The 22,814-nt window shown below is 37.8% G+C and overlaps 1 long non-coding RNA gene across 1 annotated transcript; it reads left to right on the forward strand.

Moving 5' to 3' along the window:
* Positions 1–19,103: 19,103 nt before the first annotated feature.
* Positions 19,104–22,656, forward strand: LOC148641059 (uncharacterized). The gene is made up of 5 exons (XR_015930095.1): positions 19,104–19,908; positions 20,171–20,213; positions 20,474–20,666; positions 21,356–21,465; positions 22,548–22,656. It is a non-coding gene; the product is annotated as an uncharacterized LOC148641059 (long non-coding RNA).
* The last annotated feature ends 158 nt before the right edge of the window (positions 22,657–22,814 follow it).

Genomic DNA, 22,814 nt, shown 5'->3' on the forward strand with positions numbered 1-22,814 from the left:
CCAATGTATTGGTAAAGGTTTCATTTAAAACATTTAACATCTATAATTAACAATACTATTCAACTGCTATTTTTTAAAAGTAGTTAATTAGAGTGATGCGTTGCTAGGCAAAATGTGATAAGCATACTGCTCGGTGTTATAATTCTCAGCATTGCAAGGTAGGCATTTTGTGGGGAATAATTTGTCCTGAAACCTATCTTTATTTATCATCTTTTTACAACAGGCTCAGCAACGTGCCTGAGACATTTCTGTTTCAAAGCAGCTAAAATTCCTTTGAGTTCTGCATGCATTTGACACAACTTTAAAAGTGTCCATATCTGCAGCAGAAGGCTTGTTACAGTGTCTTTACTGGAAAAGCTTGACCACAGCGCCCCAGCTATGGGGCCATTCTGTTGAGTTACTACATTTCATTTCCCAGCTCTGTTCCATATACTGTACTGTACGTTGTTCGCATTACATACAAATGGGAGAAACTCATTTTGAATGACAAGCTTCAACAAACAATTCATAAGACACTGAATTATTATTATTCACAAATAAACCACAAAACCCACCAGATTTTCAATATTTATATCAGAATAAATATTGATGAATGAATACGTCTACACAATTTTCAAACTTTGCAGACCCCGAACCGGGTGTTTGCTTTTATGCTGACTGCATTTACTTACTCTCATGGTTTTTTCTTTGTATTTTCAACTTTTACTGTTTCTTTCTTTCATTTGCACTGGTTTTGTAAGGTGTCCTTGCTTCTTCTTGCAATAAACTATTTTGATGTGCCCTACTTATAATAATACAACATATTATTAGTTGTATTATTACTGTTGCACTAAGAAAATTAATTATAAAAAGGTCTTGCTTAAAGACCTTTTGGATTCATGGTTTTATCCCTTTAACTGGCTTTTCAATGTCATGCATGTGATTTATTATAGATTTGTCAGTATCATGTTCAAGCATAAAATAATTTAAGAGACAGTTGTTTCTCACCTGAGAAGTAGGTTGAAATACCAGTGAACCTTAATTATGAAAAAAGACTAAACTCTTTTTAAGTTACTCCAGTGGGAGGCAAAAAAAACTTGTTTGAAGGGAGCAGAAAAATAAGTAGCCCATTTCATTTTATGTAAAATCTCACAAAGGGCATACTGAATGTAAAGTAACTTATAAAAAGAATCTTATTTCAAATTGTCCAATACATCTATAAGGTTCAGGCGCTCTTTAACTTGCATCTTATCTTAAAAAGGGTTACTCATGAATATTTTCTAAAAAAACCTCAAGCACTAGTCAAACTTACGTTTACAATTGGATTTTTTACTGTGTAAAGCATTCAGGAGTTTCAACCCAATATAATCAAAACTTTTAATATTAAACTCCAAACAAAAAATAATATGTCTTTCAGTAACTTTTTTAACAGTTCATACATTTTCAGTTTAATTTCTGTTTAACAACAAAATGTTGGCACAAACAAAATTCTTAAAAACATTAATGAGCTCATTATCTAGAATCATTAAAGTACACAGCATCAACAAGAATGTGCATACAGTATGTATTTAGTGCATGGACTAAGTGAATCTTTAATGGGTAATATGAAAAGTAATACGTATAAGAGTCCCATTTCCCATGCAAAAATATGATCAATAATAGATTTAAATCTACAGATAGTGACATCAAATACATTTATGTTTCCTAAGCACAAAAATAGTCAATATCCGGGAAGATGCAAGGCACACAGTATGATGGGGGTATAGGTAGTTCAATAAAGAACACTTTCCCCTGTAGACCCGCAATCAAACAATGCCCCAAGAAAGGGTGTTAAAGAGAGCATTGACAATAATGAGACATTAAGCCAAGGTCTCGTACTGTACTATATTTGTTGTGAACGTTATAGATCTCCATCTTTCAAAAGAGACTGCAGGTATTTCCTTCTGTGTAATGAATTAATTTTAAAAAAAGATTTAAAAAAATGCTTCTCTGGCAAGTCTTACTTGTGTTCCTGAAATAAAAACAAAGTGAAAAAAGTACAGTTACATACATTATGTATATCAGTTTATTACAGCTACAGGCATTTGGTATTCAGAGAAATAACACAAAATTAAGCTCAGATAATGTGCTCCACAGGGTCATGAGGTCTAAAACAGTTAACATATTTTTCATTACTACTTAACTATTTGACTCTTCTGGCAGAATACCTGGCATTTTGAATTTTGGCAAGATTTCACTGGAATATACAGTGCTGACAGTGAGGTTTTAATCCAAGGGACTGTGATGCGGACAGGTGGCTCTGACAGCTCTTATAAATTATCACCTCCCCCACTCACCACTATATAATACAATTTATTTTGCAGAATAAAATCTCAGTTTACTTTCCTTTAGGGATTCCTCAAAATATTAACATGCCATTAAAGCCATCGAATCTGGAAAATAACTATACTTGATTGTCTGTTAAATTAATAACACAATCACAATTTTTTAAATAATATTTTTCCTACACTGAGGGGCATTAAAAAGTCACAAATGAGTATTAGTACCACTAGCATTTATTGTATTTTTAATGTATCTTGTTGCATGACAAGTTGGGTATTGTAGTTTCTTTTGCTAAAACACTACATAACTGCACCATGGCAGTAAACAATGTTACCAAATCATCGAATCAAAATAGCCAGTCAAGCATAATTAAACAACTGTCGAATTAAGCAGAAAATGTTACATCGGGTACAATACAACCTTTCACATTGTAAATTGTAGCATTCAGGAATCAAGCTGTAGGAGAGAACAAGCCCAAAGTATCTTGTTTGATCAATACCTTTCTCTTGGAAAGCAGTCGGACGAGTAGTCCCGCTAATGAAATCTTTCTGTTGTATACATATTCAGTGCATGATCTCTATCCTAGTCTGCACACAGGGTTTATTTAATTTTAAAAAATAGTATACATTATCTCATGTACAGTACTACCTACTGTGCATTACCCATAATACATTTTTTGCTTAACAATATCTACAGTAAATATGTTGTGACATACATGCGCTTCCAAAGGCCAGATGGTTTTGAAAAACCTAAACAGTGTTTAAAGTGAGCAAAATCCTAAAAATGTGCTGGCTTTACTTTGCTGCAGCCTTCTGTGATCAAGATCTCCGTTCTTCTACTTCCGATACTTGCAAAAGAGATATACACTATGGGTCTCATTCACAAAGAATTTCAAAGACATATGCAAGCAGTATCCCGTTAGATGCTTGTGCTAATTGTAAGGAAGTTAGTATCCACAAATGGAAGTGAGCCACATGTAGAAATGTAATCAAAATAAATGATTAGTATAGTTACATGAAGCCATATACTGTAAGAGTTCCTTATCAGAAGGTGCTCCTAAAGGTAATGGGTATTGAATATAATGTTGATTTACGTAGGCTCCTTTGCCTTTAAAGGAAATGGCAGAGATTGAGGACTTGTGTGGAATTATAGGAGAAGTAGCTTTGGAGGGAACTGTTTTTTTGTTAGGAGGTTTAAATTTTTCTTTCTCCATCCTCTTTGAAATCGAAGCTATTTATTGAACATTCAGTTCTGCATTTTCAAAAAAGTGTTCTGAGCTTCCCTGGCCGCTCTTCCTCTCTCCTTTGAATACAGCGCCTTTCCCTGTGTGCACAGAACACCCTCATGTTCACATGAATGCCTCGCGTAAGACACCTGAGCTCGCAGGCAGGAGAAGGGACCTCATGTGGTGGAGAGAGAGAGAGGGGGAAGGACGTAGATGCGACAGCAGCAGAAAAAGAGAGCGAGGAACCCGCAGGCAGATGCAGGAGGTGGAGTAGAATCAGACATATCCTGTAGTGCCAGGTGACAGTAAAGGGGACCTTGCGGAAAAGTGGATGGGTCTCCAGTTCATTCTGTGGAATGAACCACAAACATAGCATGAGGCAGCTCAGGAGCTTCCTGCTACTTGCTGCATAAAGTTTAAAAGCAAAGCACAGACATTTCCATCTTGTGCATTGATTTAGAAGGGGCAGTCTTGGAGAACTGTCTCTCATATTGGAAGGCAAAGAGTTAGAGATAGAGACCAAACAGAAGCTGTGGCACAAGCAGGACTGCAGCTCTTTGTGGAGCAGATGGCCAGAGGTTCACACACAGGAAGAGAGAGGAGCTTAGGAGAACCTACATGGCAAGAAATGTGCAGGTCAGGCAAAACCGGGAAAGATCCAGGATCAATTACGGGAGTTCCGGAATTACTAGAGGAAGATTGGAGAGATCCTTTCATCCATCTGTGGATAACGGCTTTATCCAGTACAGGGTTGTGGGGGAGCCAGAGACTATCCTACCAAACAACAGGCACAAGGCAGGGTACAACCCTGGATGGGACACCAGTCCATTGCAGGGCACACACAGACACAAACACACACGCACGGACACCAGTGCCAGTTTCCCCAGAAGCCAATTATCCTACCAGTAAGTCTTTGGACTGTGGGAGGAAACAGGAGAACCTGGAGAAAAAAGATTAAAACACAGGGAAAAAGCACAAACTTCAAGGAGATAGCACCCCAGGAATTGATCACCCCAGGCCCACAGCTCTGTGAACCCACAATGCTAACCACTGTGCCACCGTGTCGCCCAGGATTGAAGAGATCTTTCAGACAATTCAATGGCATGTACAATTCCCTGCTTTCTCTTTTACTTTCTAAAGAAGGTACACTTATTCAGGGCTGTGGTGTCTCCTTTAATGAAGCATTTGTGACCCCAAGAGCCTAGAGAGGGGCCTAAGAATGGAAATCATCTTTGAGCTGCCACAGTTTTTTGTTGAAGCTGCTGCTGTTATTGCCTTTCGGTTTTTCTGAAACGTCTCAGACCTCATGATTTCTGGCACATCGAACTTTAAAATAAAGGGAAGTGAACAAGGTTAGTAAATAGAAAAGAAATTAGTGTCAACACCTCCTCAATGTGCTGGACTTCTAATCATGAAACTCTACATCCAAATGAATTCAGGGCCGATACTTGGAAAATTACAGCTCATGTGTTTGCGTTCAAAAAAGACATTGCACTTATTTTAAATTGTGAATACATGACAAGAAAAGCTAAACTGTGTATAGGTATTTATGTAATGACTCATATAAATGAATAAATTCAGTGCATATAAAACATTAAAATGCATGCCCTTATAACTGTTACTTCAGTGGCCGATAAGATTGGCATGTTCAATGCGTGGTTTCTATAGAAACTTCAATATATTTAGCCTTCCAAACATGCTGGAAGCCTAGAGTGATGATAAAGACTTTTCAAGGGTACTTTAATATTTTTCCTCACCAGTTTGAACATGGGCATGATCTAAGACTAAGGAGCCCAGTAATGTCACACCTGGTAGGTATTCTGGGATAGATATGTTTATAAAATTCAGGACAAATATATACCTTTTCAAAGTCTTCTTCTTGGGAACTAGTGGGCCGTTGGCAGATTTCAGGGGTTATCAAAACAGCCTGGGATTTGCACCTCACAGGCTGCCGCAATACTTTCTACACCCACACTGGGTCATCATTAGTTTGGCAAAATACAGCTTTTCATACAAACTGGTCCTACACAAAAACAGATTGGCCAATCTTAGTATTTTTGCAGTGGCAATACAGTTATAGGTTGATAATGTGAGGTTACTGCACACTACAAGATGGCCTCCAGACTGTTCTTCTTTTCTCTTGGCAACACACAGCCTGTCCCTTCACTGTTCTTTTTAACACATATCATCCTAATGCTCCTTTATAAACCAATATACAGTAGTTACCTAATTGCCATTGGTCATTTGCACTATTGTATTCTGAGCATTCAAACTGCTCATTCTCTAATTACACTGTGTAACTGATCAATATCAAAATGAATAAGTATTATCCAGGGGGCTTGCTAATTGACACTAATGATAATATAGATACCTAACTGCTTCATAACAGAATTTCATGGGAGAAACGTTTCTTGGTGTGTCTAAGTGAAGCCACAAATCCCTTTTTTAACTTTCTTTGCTGCTAACGCACCTCATAACTACCTTACTGCCATACTGCTGCACTATAGTATGTCATGAACTTACTTGGAATCTTTCAGAACTGCTTGCAAATTCCTAGTTTACTTAGTCTGCACTCTATAAATGTATTCTCTCTTACATTATATTTTCAGTAAGTTATTAATCATACTAGAATGTCCTGGGCAGTGGTATCATCATCACTCATACCTCTGTCATGTTGCCATGCATCTGTGCAGGCTTTTTTTCATTATAATGAAGCAACTTCCCCTGCACCCTTTCTCAACAGCAACAATTCTTAACTTTTATATACGCGTTCTACACTAACTGCTACTTCAAAAGTATGGACCAACCCAGGAGGATTGTGTCCTGGGAGCATTCATTTTGCCAGTCAAACGATCTTATGTTTCATTGCTGTGTACATTGCTTACGGATTCAAGCACACAAACATTTCATTGGAGTTATTCTGTGGTAGGTTTTCTAGTTATCTAATAGCTTTTGCTTCAGTATTATTTTAATTGCAGGTGCTTTGTATAATTCAAAAACATGCCGCAGGGCAACTGTCACGGATATATACAGCTCTTACTAATGCCTAGTTTCATGTTCTCCAACTGTTGTTTAAAAAAAGTCTTACTGCTGTAGACTTCAGAAAAACATGCGGAATAATTAATCAATACACATTTATTTCTCCCTGCTACTTATCATCTCCTTAGTGGACAAAGACATTTTGCTGTTAACTGACAGGTCTGCAGCTCCCTATCTGGAACATACATTAGAGAGAAACTAATTTTCTTTTTTAATATTTTATTTTAATAAAGACAATTTACAGCTTTTAGTCAAAGACTTACAAAAGGCATTTTCAGTGCTTAGCCATACAGTCTACATCAAATCGTTGTTTCTCTCAAATTCTCGTGTGAATAAATTAACCAGTTAAATGTATTATTATTCATTTAATAAATGACAGCACTGTGGCCTCTTTCTTAATCTGTATACTATTGCTACATGAAGATTTAAGACAGACTTCACTTTATTCCCAATACATCAATGTAAATTATGAATACTTATAATAATTTCACTAACATTACTAATGAGACCTCACGTCTCTAAACATTAGGACACACCAACGTGGTCATTTGGCGGGATAAAAAGTTTTCGATCCACTTAGAAATGAAAAAGTAGATGCTAACACGCATTCCTATCCAGTTCAGGCCCATTGCTAGCTGTCATCACTGTCTTTTCTTCTTAAGAGCCAATGGAAAAGTTCAGCATTACCAACTTGCATAAGGATTAAGTCAAGTGTCCATTTTTTTTTTGCCTTATGCAGATGTGTTCTGAAATAGAGGTAACTGAATTGTGACAGCTGCTGGCAGATGATGTCAAGAACAATTTATACCGAAAAAAAATGGTCCTCAGCATCTCAAAGTTAATCCCCTTCAGATCAAGGATCTGCCACTTTTTACTTAGTAAGTGACCTGGAGATCAGAACATTCTAGAGATTGCATATTTCATGCAAATTTTCATAATATTCTTTTTGCATTGTAACACATTAACCATACATGCTGAAATGTATAATTTGCACTTTACATACAATCAGCCCCAGATACTGAACATTGAAACAGATTTGGAACAGTTTGTTCATATCATTTAATCCAATATTTAGACTTTCAATGTATACTGTTTTATCTCCTTAAGGGGAAATGTATTGTAGTACTTTTAAAAAGAAAGCATTTTAAGGGTTTGGAATTAGTTCTACTTAGGTAGCTTTTAAAAGCAAAGCATAACGGCTTATTTTTGCACTTTGAAACAAAGGACCGATTTGCATTTGCATGGAAAACAAAGAATGATCTAAGCCTGATAAATGCTTAAAGTCTGGAGGAAACTCAGTTCTCTGTGACTGCTTGAAGAAGAATCACAAAAATAGATATCCAAGAAAACACATGTTGACTGAACAGGGTTAAGAGCAATGGTAGAAGGAGGCTGCCATAATGATTTATCCAAACATACTGATAAACTAACAATATATTAAGAATTATATTATAATTGATGGGCATGTAATTACCTGACAACAAATTGAAAAATATGTAAAGCTACAGTACAATGGGAGTAAAACGTAAAGACTTTTCATGTGCAAAATATAGTTTTAAGAATGGGTAATATAAGAATGCATTAGGAAACAGGCAAAGGTTTTAGCAGTCTAAAATGAATTACAATTTACAAAGCAAGGAAGTATAATTTCTTAATATACAGAATCCTGGAAGGATAATAGCTGTTTCATTACAGATGAAAGAGATAGTGCAAATGTTGATTAAACCTGTAATTTGTAATCACTGCTGTTTGTTTTCCTAGGAGGAACCAGTTACTTTTGGCTCCTGTGGTCTGCAATGCACAAAATCCCAGAGTGTTTAAAATTAAATCCAGCCTGAAGTTATTCTAAAACTCTGATAAACACTTGCTCAAAGTATTCCTAAAAAAAACTGCCTATGGATAAAAGAAAATGAAGTTAAACATGATTTTTTAAAAAGTTGCATTAGAGGGATAATCCCTTTTCAGTGCTTCCAGATCTCTGGAAATGGATATAAATTCCTCCTGCATTTGGCATACCAAAAGGATTATAAACATGACGCTGATTCTACAGGAATGGAGTTATTGATTCAAAATTGCCTTCAGCCAGAGCAAAAAAAAGGGTAGGCACAGGCTGGAGCAGTGCAGCAGCAGATGCCAGGATTTGTTGCACGACATTTAATGGAGTTTTGTAATAGAAGTTTGGGGAAGGATGACAGCAACCAAGGTCTCCTTCACCTCTGCTACTTTAACTCGGAACTCCATGACCTCACAGCCCCCCAAAAAACTATGAATATGATAGGAAGCCCCCCTCTCAAATTCATTTTTCTGTATCCCTTCTCCTGCCCTTCCTGCCTTTGTGACTCCCCCTTACCTTCTCTCTCTGTATGGACGTCCACACTGCCTCACCCTACGGCCAGGTGGTTGGTTCTCTTCCAAGCAGATTAAGCCAAAACGTGGTGTGCCCAGCTCCTCAAGAAATACTCCTACTGTAAATGTATTTCCTCATTGGGTGATATTATTCTGCGCTACAACAGACATGGCTGCATTTCCAAAACAATTTTATAATGGGTACACATTTGGATCTAAGTGAATTTAATGTATTTTAAATGAAGACAAACCCATTTGAATTTAGGAGGTGAATTGTATAACTGTGAGGAACAAAGAGTCCTGTTTGCCTCAGTTAACTTGTTATTTGGTAGAGGGCCAATCTTCAAATCATTATAATTAACGTTCCTGGAATGAGTTTTTTTCTATTTTTACTCACTCTACATGCTTATTAACACACTTTGAGCCTAGGTCATTTTATTAATTAATCTCAAGAGAAAGCTATTAATTGTGGGATGAGTTTAATTGTTTTCGCACAGCAAGAACAATGAGCACCTCACTGATGATAAGGCAATGGCAAGGAAAGATGGTGATGAAAAAGTACAACATTCATTTCTTATCCCATTTTAATCATTATCTTTCGCACCTCTTCCACATCTTTTTACTCCTTAGTCAACTTAGTGTTCCTTGAAAATGTTCAGTCTCTTCATTAATATTCATCAGTTTAACAGGGGAAATGCCCTAATTTCCCCCAGTAAACAGGCAGTATATAATGTGAAAAATTAAATTATTGGTCAGGTCATGAAACAAAAGTTATTTATTGCTTTGGTATTAATTTCATACATCAATTTACATTAGAATTAGCCTTTAGAACTTTAAAAATAATACAATGGAAACCAGAAACCAAAATGACCATATTGTCTATTATTCTAATGAGTTCCAGATGAGAACAATTACATGACTATTTTAATGACAAAATAATACAAAATGTAAACAAAATGTCAGGGGATATAAATTAAACAGAATTGAAGTAATATTAAAAATAAAAAGATAAATCGAGAAACATGATATTAAAATTGCACAATGCATTTGTAAAACCCTGTTCAATATATCGTGTACAATTTTGATCGCCAGGTTACAAAAACACATTGCTTCTCTGGAATTAGTCCAGAAAAGAGCAACCAAACATTCAAGGAATTAACGAGATGTCCTACACTGACAAGTAAAAGAATCGGTATAGTCTTAAACAGAGGCTATGAGGTGACCTGACTCCGATATTCAAAGGTAATAACAGAGCCACTCCAACTGAGCTCTTCAGAAAAACAGTAAAACAAGAGACCACAAGTGAATTAATCAATTTTATCAATTTCCCTACAGGATCAATAAAGTCTTATCAATCTACATGTATCTATTCCATGAGATCAAAGAGTAGCAACAAAAATGCTTCCTGGTCACAGGGGGCTGTCATACATGGACAGGTTGAGGGAGCCAAAACTCTTCAATCTAGAACAGAGGACATCGAGAAGAGACTTGATTCAGCTATACAGTACATACTGTAAGTACAGTATAGTTTTGTCATAAGAAATAACTTCAATAATAAGTGGCATGGTGGCACAGTGGTTAGCATTGCAGGGGTCCAGAGTTCAAATCCAGGACCTAGGGTGCTATCTGTATGGAGTTTATGTGTTCTCCCCGTGTGTGCATGGGTTTCCTCCCACAGTCCAAAGACCTAGGTTAATTATCCTCTGTTGGTGCCTGTCTGCCCTGCGATGGAGTGGCGTTCCTCCCATGGTGTACCTCGCCTTGCGCTCTTTGCTTGCTGAGATAGGCTAGATTGACCTTACCCTTGACCTTAAATGGATAGATAGATAGATAGATGACTGCAGGAATGATTACGAGTTTGGGCAGCTGAGGTGAAAGTGAACTTGGCATCTCTCAAACCTCCCAAAATGTCTTTATAAATTTCATTGAAAGCACAACAAGACATTCACAAATGACTTCTTGCCTGAAGGATTTTGAACTACAACTTCATTATAGCTGGTCACATAATATGTCTTCAAATGACGTGTGTTGTTCAATACAACTCCATTTAAATATTGAGATATTGCTGAAAAGACATGATTGGTAATATAACATCTATTTAAAACACCTTCAACTAAGTACAAAGTATATACCAAGCACATTCACAGACAAACAGACAAAATCTTTCATCTTCTCAAGTACTTGCAAGCATGAAGGACCCTACAGTTACAATTTGTGAGCAAAGAAGCCACCAATTAAGATGCACTATTGTGGTTCAGATGCTTCAATTTCATTCCATTTCAAATTTTAGCTTCAATCAGTCATTTATAGAAAATTACATATAAAACCTGCAAGACAGTTTCTTCCTTTTCTCCTCCTTTTTCTTTATCAATGAAAAAAAATATACTAGACTATTAGTATTACTAATACTGGCCTAATTTATAATGTCTGTCACTTAACATTCTGAAATCAAACATACCTACTGAGCAGGCTCAATGCATTGTGCAATAACATGAGAGACCTATCATTATACATATCTACAGTCTTTTCCATGGCAATTGCTTAAGCACTAAATCACTAATCACTATTATTATGGAGAGAGGTGATTGGGCACAGATGATGAGGGGATTTAACCTGTTGAATGGCGTGCTTGGTGAAAATCAGAAAAGAAAAGCACAGGAATCAGCCCGCTAATCAAGAAAACAATGTCTTTGTGCTACTGGTATGTTGGAGGCTCCTACTCCAACATGCCATGGTGTGGGACACCAGCAGTCATGATACCTCTTCAAGATTTACATATCATCATCCAAGTGTATTGACTATTGCAGGAGTGTCTAGCTGCTATGGAATTCCTCCTGCAGAGAATCAGACAACCTGACTTCATACAGTTATATTAAAGCTCTTGGACCTCAGCTGGTGCCCTTCCTGCAGGTTCAACCCAACACCACATGCTCAGCAGGGCATTGCGTTTTCTCATGCTGTGCATGTACCAACAGCTTTTAACTGAGATGAGATTGTGAACGACTTTCTGCAGACGCCCTGCTTGAAAATTTCTGGATTGAGGTAGGATGATAAGTAGCTCTCTCATTTCCTTTTAACACTTCAGTACTGTCCTCTCTGTTGGGAATGCTTGCTTTCCTTGTTTGATTGTTGGATTGGCATGTACCATAAAAAAACAAATTTCCCTTAGCCTAGAGGATAATAATACAGCTTGAGTTGAAAATGTGGCTCTGAGCTCAGAGACCAGTAACAGGGCACACCTTTGTCCAGGCTCTATGAGAGGAAAAGGACAAAACCTGACAGGACAGCGTCTCAAACGTGGTGCAAAGCATAATTCACAGAAGTACAGCTCGTATTGCTTCCAACAGTGGACACAAACACTACTAGCCTGTGGTTTGACCGTAGACCCTGTTGACCGATGTTAATTGGTATTATAAATTTGCCTGTGAGATACCAGCCCAATTAAAATGTCAATAAATCCATTAAAAAAGTTGTTGATAAGCCTTTGTGAATTTGTTCCAGTACAGTACAGGTATATTATATTAATTTTGCACTTTTAGTCTCACTGGTCTATTTGGTGCTGTTGGTGACTGGAATATTACTGTACTCATACTCCACAAAAGGTAAGTTGTTTTACCTATAGATGAGGGGCTATCAATGGCAGATTCTGCCATGAAGAAACATAAAACATTGTCTGAATAAATGATAAAAAAATAGATTTAAGTAACTGTAACTCTTTCTGGATGTCTCTTTACATCAACCTGCCATGGAAACTTGAAAAAAACTTGTCTCCACTGCCTTTTTAAAATATATTAACTCATCACTGTGAGACAGCCTTTTTGATGTTTACACTAAGCTACTGAGTAATGGGGAATGTAATGTGGAAATGGAGTATAAGTTTCACTTTTAGTTTAGAATGTGTTTCTGTCACAGCTTTGTTATGTTTTTGTCCAAAGAATGAACATGTAGAATTCGTACATCTAAATTAAGGCTCTTTTAAAGCCTTTTGAGTTTCAGACCCTACACAGGATTCTGTGCACCAGACAAATAAAAATAAGGCTCATGGTAATTGCTAGAAAAAAAATAGCATTGCCTCATTTATTTATGGAGAAGGCAGATCTTTAAACAATAAAAACAGACGAAAAGCACTGCCAGACTACCTCCTTATTCCAAATTAGGATACATGCAGTGGCAGATAAGGCAGAGATGCAATGACATAACCACAGGTGTTTGCTCAATGTGAGAACACATCCAGTAAATAATCCATTTAAAAACTTCTCAGAGGACTTTGGACAATAATCTTATACATGTTCTGTAAACACAATCTTACCCAACTGCTTACATAGAACTATGCACAATTATACACAGAGAAAAAACATTGGGTAAATCATAATACTTTAATATCGTAGAGAAAAGCATAGCACACTGGTTGCAGATACTACAGCTGACACAGCTCTCAACTTGTAATTTGTTCTGAAGTTAGAAATGTTTACGAAGGATCCTCAACACATTATCCAATTCCAAATGAAAACTAGGATAGAATGTACAGCACTCGAGCACCCAGAACACTACTCACAATGCCTCAGCCAGATTAAAGAAAATAACTGCATTAAGGCAAATACACAGCTGAATTTAAGCAATTTTTATAGTCATGGTCTTTTCACACAGCATGTACAACCCAGTATTCTAAAGGTGTGAGTCTCTGTGTGTGGCAGGGGAATAGTTCACTTCCTAACTTTGCTTCGGCTTCCACACAGAGCCACGCACAAGCTCACCATGACTGAAAATCATTAAAGCTTGACAGCAGCAGAAACCTCATTGGGATCACTTCAGGTAGTTTTTAGTCACTAACGATTACCGTGCTGTTCCTTTGTTCTCAATTGTTTTAAAAAGAAGCAGGGCTCTTTTGTGATAAAGGGCAACAGTCGTGCTACTAAGGATACAGAGGCAGTAACATTTTTCCCAAACTATGTGAAAATGTTAGCTCTGGTTTTTCCATGTTTGCCAGAGCTAAAGCGTTGCACTTGTAGAAGCAGAGAAAAAAAATCACAACAGCATCATGCCCACTTAGTCACATTCATCCATTCATTTTGTACCTGCTAGCATTAAATTCTGGTCCGAAAGGAAGCCAGAACCTACCCCGGCAAGCAAATGACCATCAATCCATCCATTTTCTAACCAATACAGGGTCTGAGAGGAGTCCAGTCCAATGCTGTTGTTAAACCCAGGTCCCCAGCAAAAAAACTCACAAAAGGCATTTTGTGAAGCAGCTTAAATCCCCGAGCAAAAACTAATGCACATCAATAGCAGAAACAAGCTAAATAGCTTAAAGATATGCAAAATAGTGCATGTACTGTACATGAAGAGTTTAAAATTAATGACTACTTCTAAAATGTTTAATTTTGCCAAACAAAAAATGGCAATGTAAAATCAGAACTCCGTGACTTTCAATGTGGCGCTTCTGATACATAAACACCATGACACTTTGCCCAAAAGACATCTTATAAAATCACAAAATGAGGTTGGATGACTTTACCATCTCTCATTCTAATTCCTTTGAGATCAATGGCATTTGTGCGGTTTTTTGTGTTAAGTCAATTTGCAGCTGAAGGATTTCTCAGTGCCAATAAGACTCTTCAGGATAACTAAAAGGTATATTTTTAACATCAGAGAGCAACTATATATGGAGGATGTTAATGTTTTCCATTTGTTTCCCTTGACAACTGTATAAGTAGCTTTTGTAAAGCTGAAAAAACTAAAAGTAGCTGAAAACATATACACAAACAATAGAAGATTTTTTTTCTGTCTGGACAAAATTGTTTTAAATTATAAAATACAGCATAAAAAGTGGTGTTCATTATTCAATCAATGACTAATTTCAAAAACGAGAGTCATATGCCCTGCTTAACATTTAATTACTTATTTTTATTTCATTCTTAAAGTTCTAAAAATGTGATTTGATTTTAACTTTTTTTTTTAATTCTAGGGAACTACAACCAAGACCATAATCTATAAAATTCAGGGGGATTTACTCTTCTATGCTTGTCCTTTTAAATGCCAAATAGTGTTGGTTCAAGTGGCAAAACACCATAAACAGAAGTCAGCATTTCATGTTCATACATGCAAATTTGCAACTGTTTTGTTTGGCCCCGATGGAGCACTGCAGAGCAAGCTAGCATTGCTATGGCAGCTAGCCCCCCCTCTTTTCCCTGTCAGTCTTGCCCATTGCCATGGTTATATAAACAGACAGGAGGCCTGTATCACCTGGGGCAATTTATAGCCAAGCCTTCCTCAGGTGGTTCAGGTTCCTTATAGTCTGCTTGGATTATGCTCTGGTATAGAGAGTACCTGATGCCTCCCATGCTATGTTCCCTGTGTTCCTGACCATGTACTCCTCTTGTATTTGTTATTTAGTACATCTTTGGATTTCTTTAGCATGCTGTTTCTGATTATGGACTCAATTTGTGTTTTGACCCTGGCTTCGGATTCCTTCGGTGCTGTGCTTACAGTGTCTTCTTGGTTTAGGACATCGCTTTTACCTCTGCCCTCAAACTGTGTTTGCATGCCTGTGTACTTTGCTCGCCAGTTCCCTTGCTTATTGGACACACTGCGCTGCCTGCTCATGTCAGCTTGCTTAGTTCCTACCGCTCTGCTTCATTACTTGCCTGCTCCTGGGTTTTCCTCTCGAACTATGGACAGCTGCTTAATTCCATCTCAAGCAGCGGACATGACAGTTCCTACTTAATTAATGTTCATGGGTAATTACATTATCTAATCAAGAGAAGCGCTAATATTTCTGTCAACCAAGATATACTTCTCTCTGAAAAAATATTTTAAACAGTGTATTTATATCTACATTTTATATCTAAGCAGATTTTTTTTCTGTACTGTAGATGAAAAAGCCTATCATTCAAAGATGACACCTCTTCACAATCAATTTCTCCTCATTGGGACAGGACAGGACTTAATTTGAATGATCCTTGCACATAATGGCAAGTTTCTATTGGGTGGAAGGAAGAAGCATCTGGCAATAAACTACAACCTTGCTATCAATTTTCTAAGAATGTGATTTGGGAGGGGGAATAAAAACTATGTTTTTTTCCAGACCTAAGTATTTCATCTATCTGTTTTGTAAAGTATTCCAAAGTGTTTGGTGCAACCACATGATTAGAGAGATGGTATGAGACACCCACAATCCTCCACAGTTAAGTGTCTCCTGTTTTTTGCCCTGAACACTCCTTAACATAATTCCCACTTGTGTGCTGAGGTCTTTGTTTTTACAGAAGCTAACTTATAGACATGGTCAATGCCTGTCAGGATCACATCCCCTCTAAATATTCACTGCTCCATTCCTTTAAGTGGTCAAAGTATGACATTGTATTGACCTATATTGTGCAAAGTATTCAAAGTGAAGTCTAACTACTGCTGAATTAACACTGCCTGGTACTCAGGTAAAGAACCTAGCCCTTGAGAGGAAACCTCACTGGATCCATTTCCTCTTGGACTCCAAATTAAACAAGAAAGAAGTTTTGGGTAGATTTTTTGATCTATCATTTAGCTTCTGGCTGATTTCTGCAGCAGACTTTTTCTGATTTTGAAAATGAAAAAAATAATGGAATGAAGATTATATTGTGTAGTAAGGCAGTTCCTTTGCATCTGAAGCGTTTGTCCCCTGCATGTCTGCTGAGCTCATTGGTACAAACTACGTTTGGCGATGAAGTATATAGTGATTGAAATCTGACTGTGTGTTCTGAAGAAAGAATTGACAGCTGTAGAGTGAAACAAGAGATCTCATTTATTGAAAACCGGCTCTTTCATACTTAGCCAGAGGGAGTTTTCACAAGCAGAACCTTCATTGCCAGGTTTTAAAGACAGACCTTTGATGACAAGCCAGGGAGGTTCTTGACAATATTAAGATGAAGACATAAATAAGAATGCATGTTTAAAACATGAACAAAGATGATCACATTAGCTTGATTAGCTCCTACAGACCAGCAGAGCAGAGTTACAGAACCGCTCTTCTGTAACTGAGAATTCTGAATTGGTAGGCTGCTGTCGCTTAACTTGTAGGAGGAAAACATTATTGCTGTATTGATCCAGGCATGTAATATACAGCATTTCTAAATAGATTCTTATCAGGAATGAGAAACAAAGCAAGCAGAAATCAAAGGGCACTGAAAAAAAATGACAAAATAACATTGCAAAAAAGAACAAAGGCCAAAATAGCAAAACTGGTTTTCCAGAACAAAAATTTGCATTCCTCTTTTACTTTAAAATTAAGAAGTACCTGAAGTTACAGCTAAATATATCGTATCATCCCCTGGTTTAAATTTAGAAGTTGCCGATAAGCCAAAATAAAATACCGTTGTCAGTGTTGGTGGAGTTCTGAATTCATCTGGAAATATCTGCAAAATGAAATGCTATGAAGAAATGGACACCCAGCAAGAATGGTGTCCAAGCAAAATACATTCTCATATTATGAATCTATAGGTGGATAAAACACTAACATAACAATACAGATTGTTGATCATCTTTCATATAATATATTTGGATGTTGACACTTCTGGTTGTCTAATGGCTGATGGATAGCATTTAATCTGCTGTTCCCCTAGATCGGGTTCTCTACAGAAATGATTAGTCAGCTTTTCTAATTTTTATCGAAAGTGATATATCATATAAAATATGCTCTTTCTGCATCTGCGATTAAGTCCTTTCCATGACTGCTAGTGTTGGGGCTAGTAATACCCTGACTGTTATTATAATGCTCTTATTGTACAGTGCAAAGAGATAGTATCTTGTGGAATTAGGCAATATTTTGAATAACCTTTTATATGTGGACTTGATCAATACTGGGGTACTTGTGTATATTTAACCAATTTCAGCTCTGCAGATTACTTAAATTTGAAACATTATTGATTACATCTGTCTTAGATTTATAACTCCCCATTTATTTGACTTTAAATGTAATAGATATTACATTTCTATAACTGTACACATCATATCTATGTAATCAATGTGTAGATAGTTTAAAGCATACATTTGGATGAACACCCCCAAACATTGAACACATTCAACACATTTTAAAACATTTCAAATGTTTTGAAATCAACAAATGCTGCTTGGATAGCATTCAGGGTTGGGAAAATCTGTCTGCTTGGTCACCAGGTTTGATTAAGGAAAGCTGACAATGGTGACTTTCAGAGAGCGGTTGGCTAATTCCTCTAGAGATCTGCCATTTTAGCAGGCTGGACCTTGTGCCCCACTGAGGTCCATTAAGAGAACAAAAGAGACGTTTGCTCCTAATAATTTTATGATGTTATATTGTGGTTGTGTTCCTTGGAATGCAGGTTTTATAGATGAAATTTAGAAGAACCTCAGATCCTCTTTTTTACTCTTATTTTTTAGATTTAAATAACATGAAGATCTGTGAAACTGGATAGACACCAAACTGAACAGTATAAAAATAAAATGAATAAAATATAGATTCAAATAAAAAAAATACTATTGTGTACTACAAATGTCAATCCCTTGCCTTCCAAAAGACATAAAGAGCATCATACTTAACTGTAAGATACTGCTTTATTCCTTTGGTCTAAAATCGAAATAGCATCTTCTATTTTGCAAAAAATGTCCTTTTAAAGGTAAATACCAGCAATACACATGAAAAACATTTTTAACAGGGTCTGAACAGTTTAGTTTATAATCTGCAATGAAAAACTATTGTGGCACAAAAAAAAGGTTACTTTTATGACTTAATGGTTAATTTTAAAAGGCAAATAAAGTGAAACATCTCAACCACAAGAGTATCTTCTAAAAAAGCGAGAGATATTAAAGAAATTTCACTTTAGAAGGCTTTGCACGTTTGAGACATAATTTTTTAATTAAGAGAAATACATTTTTTTCTGATTTATTTTGAAGGTTTTATATAGTCTTATGGAAAACCGCTGCATACTGTATACAGTATTATCGCGCATGAAACGGCGATTAAATAGCGCGATTTACGTTTTTAGAATATGAAAATATAAAGTTTATTATGTTTTTAAAAGTTTTGATTTTTACCTCGAAATTACAATATTTCTTCGTGCTTTTGGGGTGTCGATTAACCATGATTACAATGGTGCATTTTGGAGAAAACAACCAAAATATTTTTTTTTCCTTAGATGTCCGACTGTAGCTCAAATAAGATAAAAATCAGGTCGTGTTCACCGGCCAGGTGGCGTAGCGGGCAAAGTCAGTGTTGCAGCTATTGAAAACCAGGCTCTAAACCCTGTGACTTAGAGTAGCCTAGAGCCCCCCCGGCACCTCTTCGCTCAGAGCGGGTTCGAATCCAACCCGGGTACGGTCCGATCACGCTCCACCGGCGAAGTGCGTTTTCCAGCAGCCGGGTCTGCACCGGGCCGGTATTTTTAGGGGGGTGGCCATTCTAGGTCACACCCCTAAGAATGGGGAACATTGCACGGGATTAAGGCAAAAGGGGGTTCCAAAAAATGGAAGATTTGACGTAATTGCAGATATTGGCGGCGTTTTACGTCACTGTCACCTGGCATAACTTCCCCACGAGTGCGACTCTCTTCCCCTGCCACGCGTGGGTCTGATTCAAGATGGCGGTGCTGGCAGTTTGCGAGGTAATGTTTCTCTTTTTAAACACTTTGAAATATTATTTTTCTGCCCAAAACGGGCTGGAATCCGGTGTTTTTGTTTTTGAGGTTTCATTCAGGTGCGAGACTTTTCAGAAAGATGTCCTTTTATTGAATGAACAGTGTATTTCTGCGCTGTTTGAACGGGGGTGACGTTTTGCTCGGCAAGGAAAGGAGTTGAAGCCATTTTCTTAGCCAAACCTTGTTGAATATTAATGCATTTTTATTTGTGTCGTTTTGCAGAACTTCTGTTTCCCGTCCAGTTGCTGCAACCGAGACCTGAAGGTGTTGGGACCAATTAATTATTATTTATTTGGAATTGTTGGACATTGTTCGGAATTGCCGGCGTGTGTTTGGTTTTAAGTAAAATGAAATAAAATGGTAAGAAAACATCCTTTTTGAACTCCATTAAATATACTCTACGTGGTTAACTAACGATAGAGGAATAAAAGGGTGAAATTGCTGTAATGGTTTTCAGTTGGGAAGGAGTTGAAACCATTTTCTGTAGCTGAACTTTGTTGAATACATTAGTCTTTTTTATTAGTGTTTCCTATCCAGTGGCAGGAACCAAGACGTGAAGCTGTTGAAACCAGTCATTTTTAGAACTTTGAACTATTCTTCTTTTTTTCTGTTCCGAATCCAGTATAGATAGAGGTGTGGTGTTTTCCATTGGATCTGTAGACGGGGTAAGTTTTGGCTTTTGATAAATTCCAAATGGTCTGTGCTAGCACTACATATAAGGACAAATCAGACTATATTTACACATTGCACAAAAAACCTTTAGAATTGTAAATAGTACTGGGCATCAAAAGAAACACCGCATAACTCACTTTGCTGCAGGTAGTTATCAGGAAAATGGCAATCAGTGTAGCAGGTGTACTGGCATTTTAATGAGCAGACTAGACATAAGTCATTTCATTTTGCTGATCATGTTTCTGATCAACAGGGGGTCTCCTTTGAAAGGCGCATGCTAGTGTCGTGTGTGGACACACATTCCAAGCTGCACATCTGCAGGGCCTGTCTTGCAGCGTGCCGTGGTCACTGTCTAGAGGGATTTGGTTCTCTCTCCCAGATCCCGGACAAGCACGTGCCCGTTTGCTGATCACTGAAATATACGTGTTCAGTGGAGCTTTCGACTGGTGAGTAGGGCCTTCGTGGTTTTGACTGTCTAGTTGTCATCCTGCACGTCAGCTGGGTTTACAAGAGCAGCATGAGAACATGCACTGTCCTGCAGGCATGTTGTCACTTCAGGATGAGTCTGCATGAAGGCCAGGTAGTGAGGACCCAGGACAAGGGCAGTGAAGCACCATGCAGTCAGGTTGTTCAAACACTGCATGAGGAGTTTTATAGCAGCTAGAGCATCACACTAGAATCTCATTGTTTCTCTGTAACATCCAGTGCTTTGCAAAAGTATTCAAACCCTCTACAAGTTTTCAAGTGTTGCTGGATTACAAATGATACTTGTGTATCCTTTTCAAATCACTATTTGTGTTGCAAACTCACATGCTCATTTTAAAAGACAAAATTAGTTATTTGTCTGCAGATTTCTTAAAGCAATTCAAAAACTGAAATATGCTGCTGCATAAGTATTCATACCCTATTCATATTTGATTATGCCTTTTCGGAATGACTTTAAGTCTTTGGGGTAGGCGTCTACTGGCTTTGCACACTGGTTAGGAGTAATGTTCGACCAGTCCTCTCAAGAAAAAGCTTTGTGTTCTTTGACTGTAATGCAGAGCAACAGTACATGTGAACTGGGGAAAACAGCTCTTGAAACGTTTTGTCTAAGACTTGCATTCTAAAGGGCATGTGTTGTCTTTTTCCTTAGACAAAGAGAGCCAGTACTTGGTGAACACGACTATTGCAAGTCCAGTTTTGCCACAACCTGCCTGTTGCTGAAGCCTCACTCCAGCGGGAATCACTCTGTTTCCACAGCCGGTAAGTGTTGTCATTGTGCTCATGGTTTGATGTAAGATGTATACGTAATGGACCACAAAATAGAAATGCCGATGTTCTGTCACTTAAGACGGCATTTGAACAAGCTGTGTGCATCACCAGTAGTATATCTAGCTGTGGCAGTAACCCCATTGCATCACACCTCCGGTGTGTTGAGTGGGGCTTTGCCATGTGGTCTGGATGCTTCAGATTCTGGATTTTGGTTGAGCAGGGCAAAAGTGCTCCACTAAAACTATTGATTGAACTTGCTAATGGAAAAAACCCTGCTGCCTGAGCAGAACAGCACCAAAACAAAATCTGTTTCACCTTTAATATTAATTTGTGAGCACTTTTAATTTGGGGCCTTCCGATCGTTTGGGGACCTGTGCACCCCTTTTCTTGAAAACATTGTGCTTTATATTGTGCCAGTCAGGCCTCTCGCATACTTATGACAGAAATGTAGGGCATATGAGTTCATTTGTGGGGGTGTTTTAAATGACACCCATTTTCTTACCACTTCTTCCAATTCAGGGTTGAGGTGGAGCTGGAGCACATATTGGCAAGTCAGGGTTTACCCTGAAACGGACTCCAGTCCATCCCAGGGCGCGCACACGCATATATGCTCAGCTCTTTGTCCAGGCAATCAACCAGTTTGTTTTCAGACTGTGTGAGTAAATAGGAGCACCCATAGGAAACCCATGTGAACCTGGAGAGAACGTACAAGCTCCATGCAGACAGCACCCCTGTTCCGGGACTGAATCCAAGTTCTGTGAAATCAACTATATGGATCCTGGCACTTGGTTGTAGCCAACTGAATTGGTATGGACTCATCTTGCTGTGAATCTGTTCCTCTTCTCACCTGCCAAATGTATCACTTAATGAGACCGCTTCATGGACAGTACATATGAAGTTACTTGTGTATTTTTAGAAGTAGCTTGTAGGGAGAAGTGAAGAGAAAGTGTTTTATCCATTGACTCTAATGAAGAGCAACAGTAAATCTCAACTGTGCAATCTGAAGTGTGAACATTGGGAACTTTTTGTCTAAGGAGTGTATTTTAAATGACATTCGTTTTCTTCTTTCTAAGATCCAGAGAGCCAGTACTTGGCCAGCATGACTACTGCAAGTCCAGTTTTCCAAGCCTACCTCTTGGTCAAACCTCACTCCAGCGGGATTCACTCTGTTTCCACAGCCGGTAAGTGTTGTCTGTGTGCTCTTGATTTATTATAGAATGTATAGGTAGTGGACAGAAAAATTGGAAACACCAATGTTATGTCACTTAAGAGGGCAAGAGAGATGCATGGATACCACAGTCTTGGGAGTATGTGCTCCCATCCTTTGTTGATGAGGTCTT

This window comes from Lepisosteus platostomus, chromosome 25 (assembly GCF_059453375.1).
Source record: "Lepisosteus platostomus isolate fLepPlt1 chromosome 25, fLepPlt1.hap1, whole genome shotgun sequence".
NCBI classification, from domain to species: domain Eukaryota; kingdom Metazoa; phylum Chordata; class Actinopteri; order Semionotiformes; family Lepisosteidae; genus Lepisosteus; species Lepisosteus platostomus.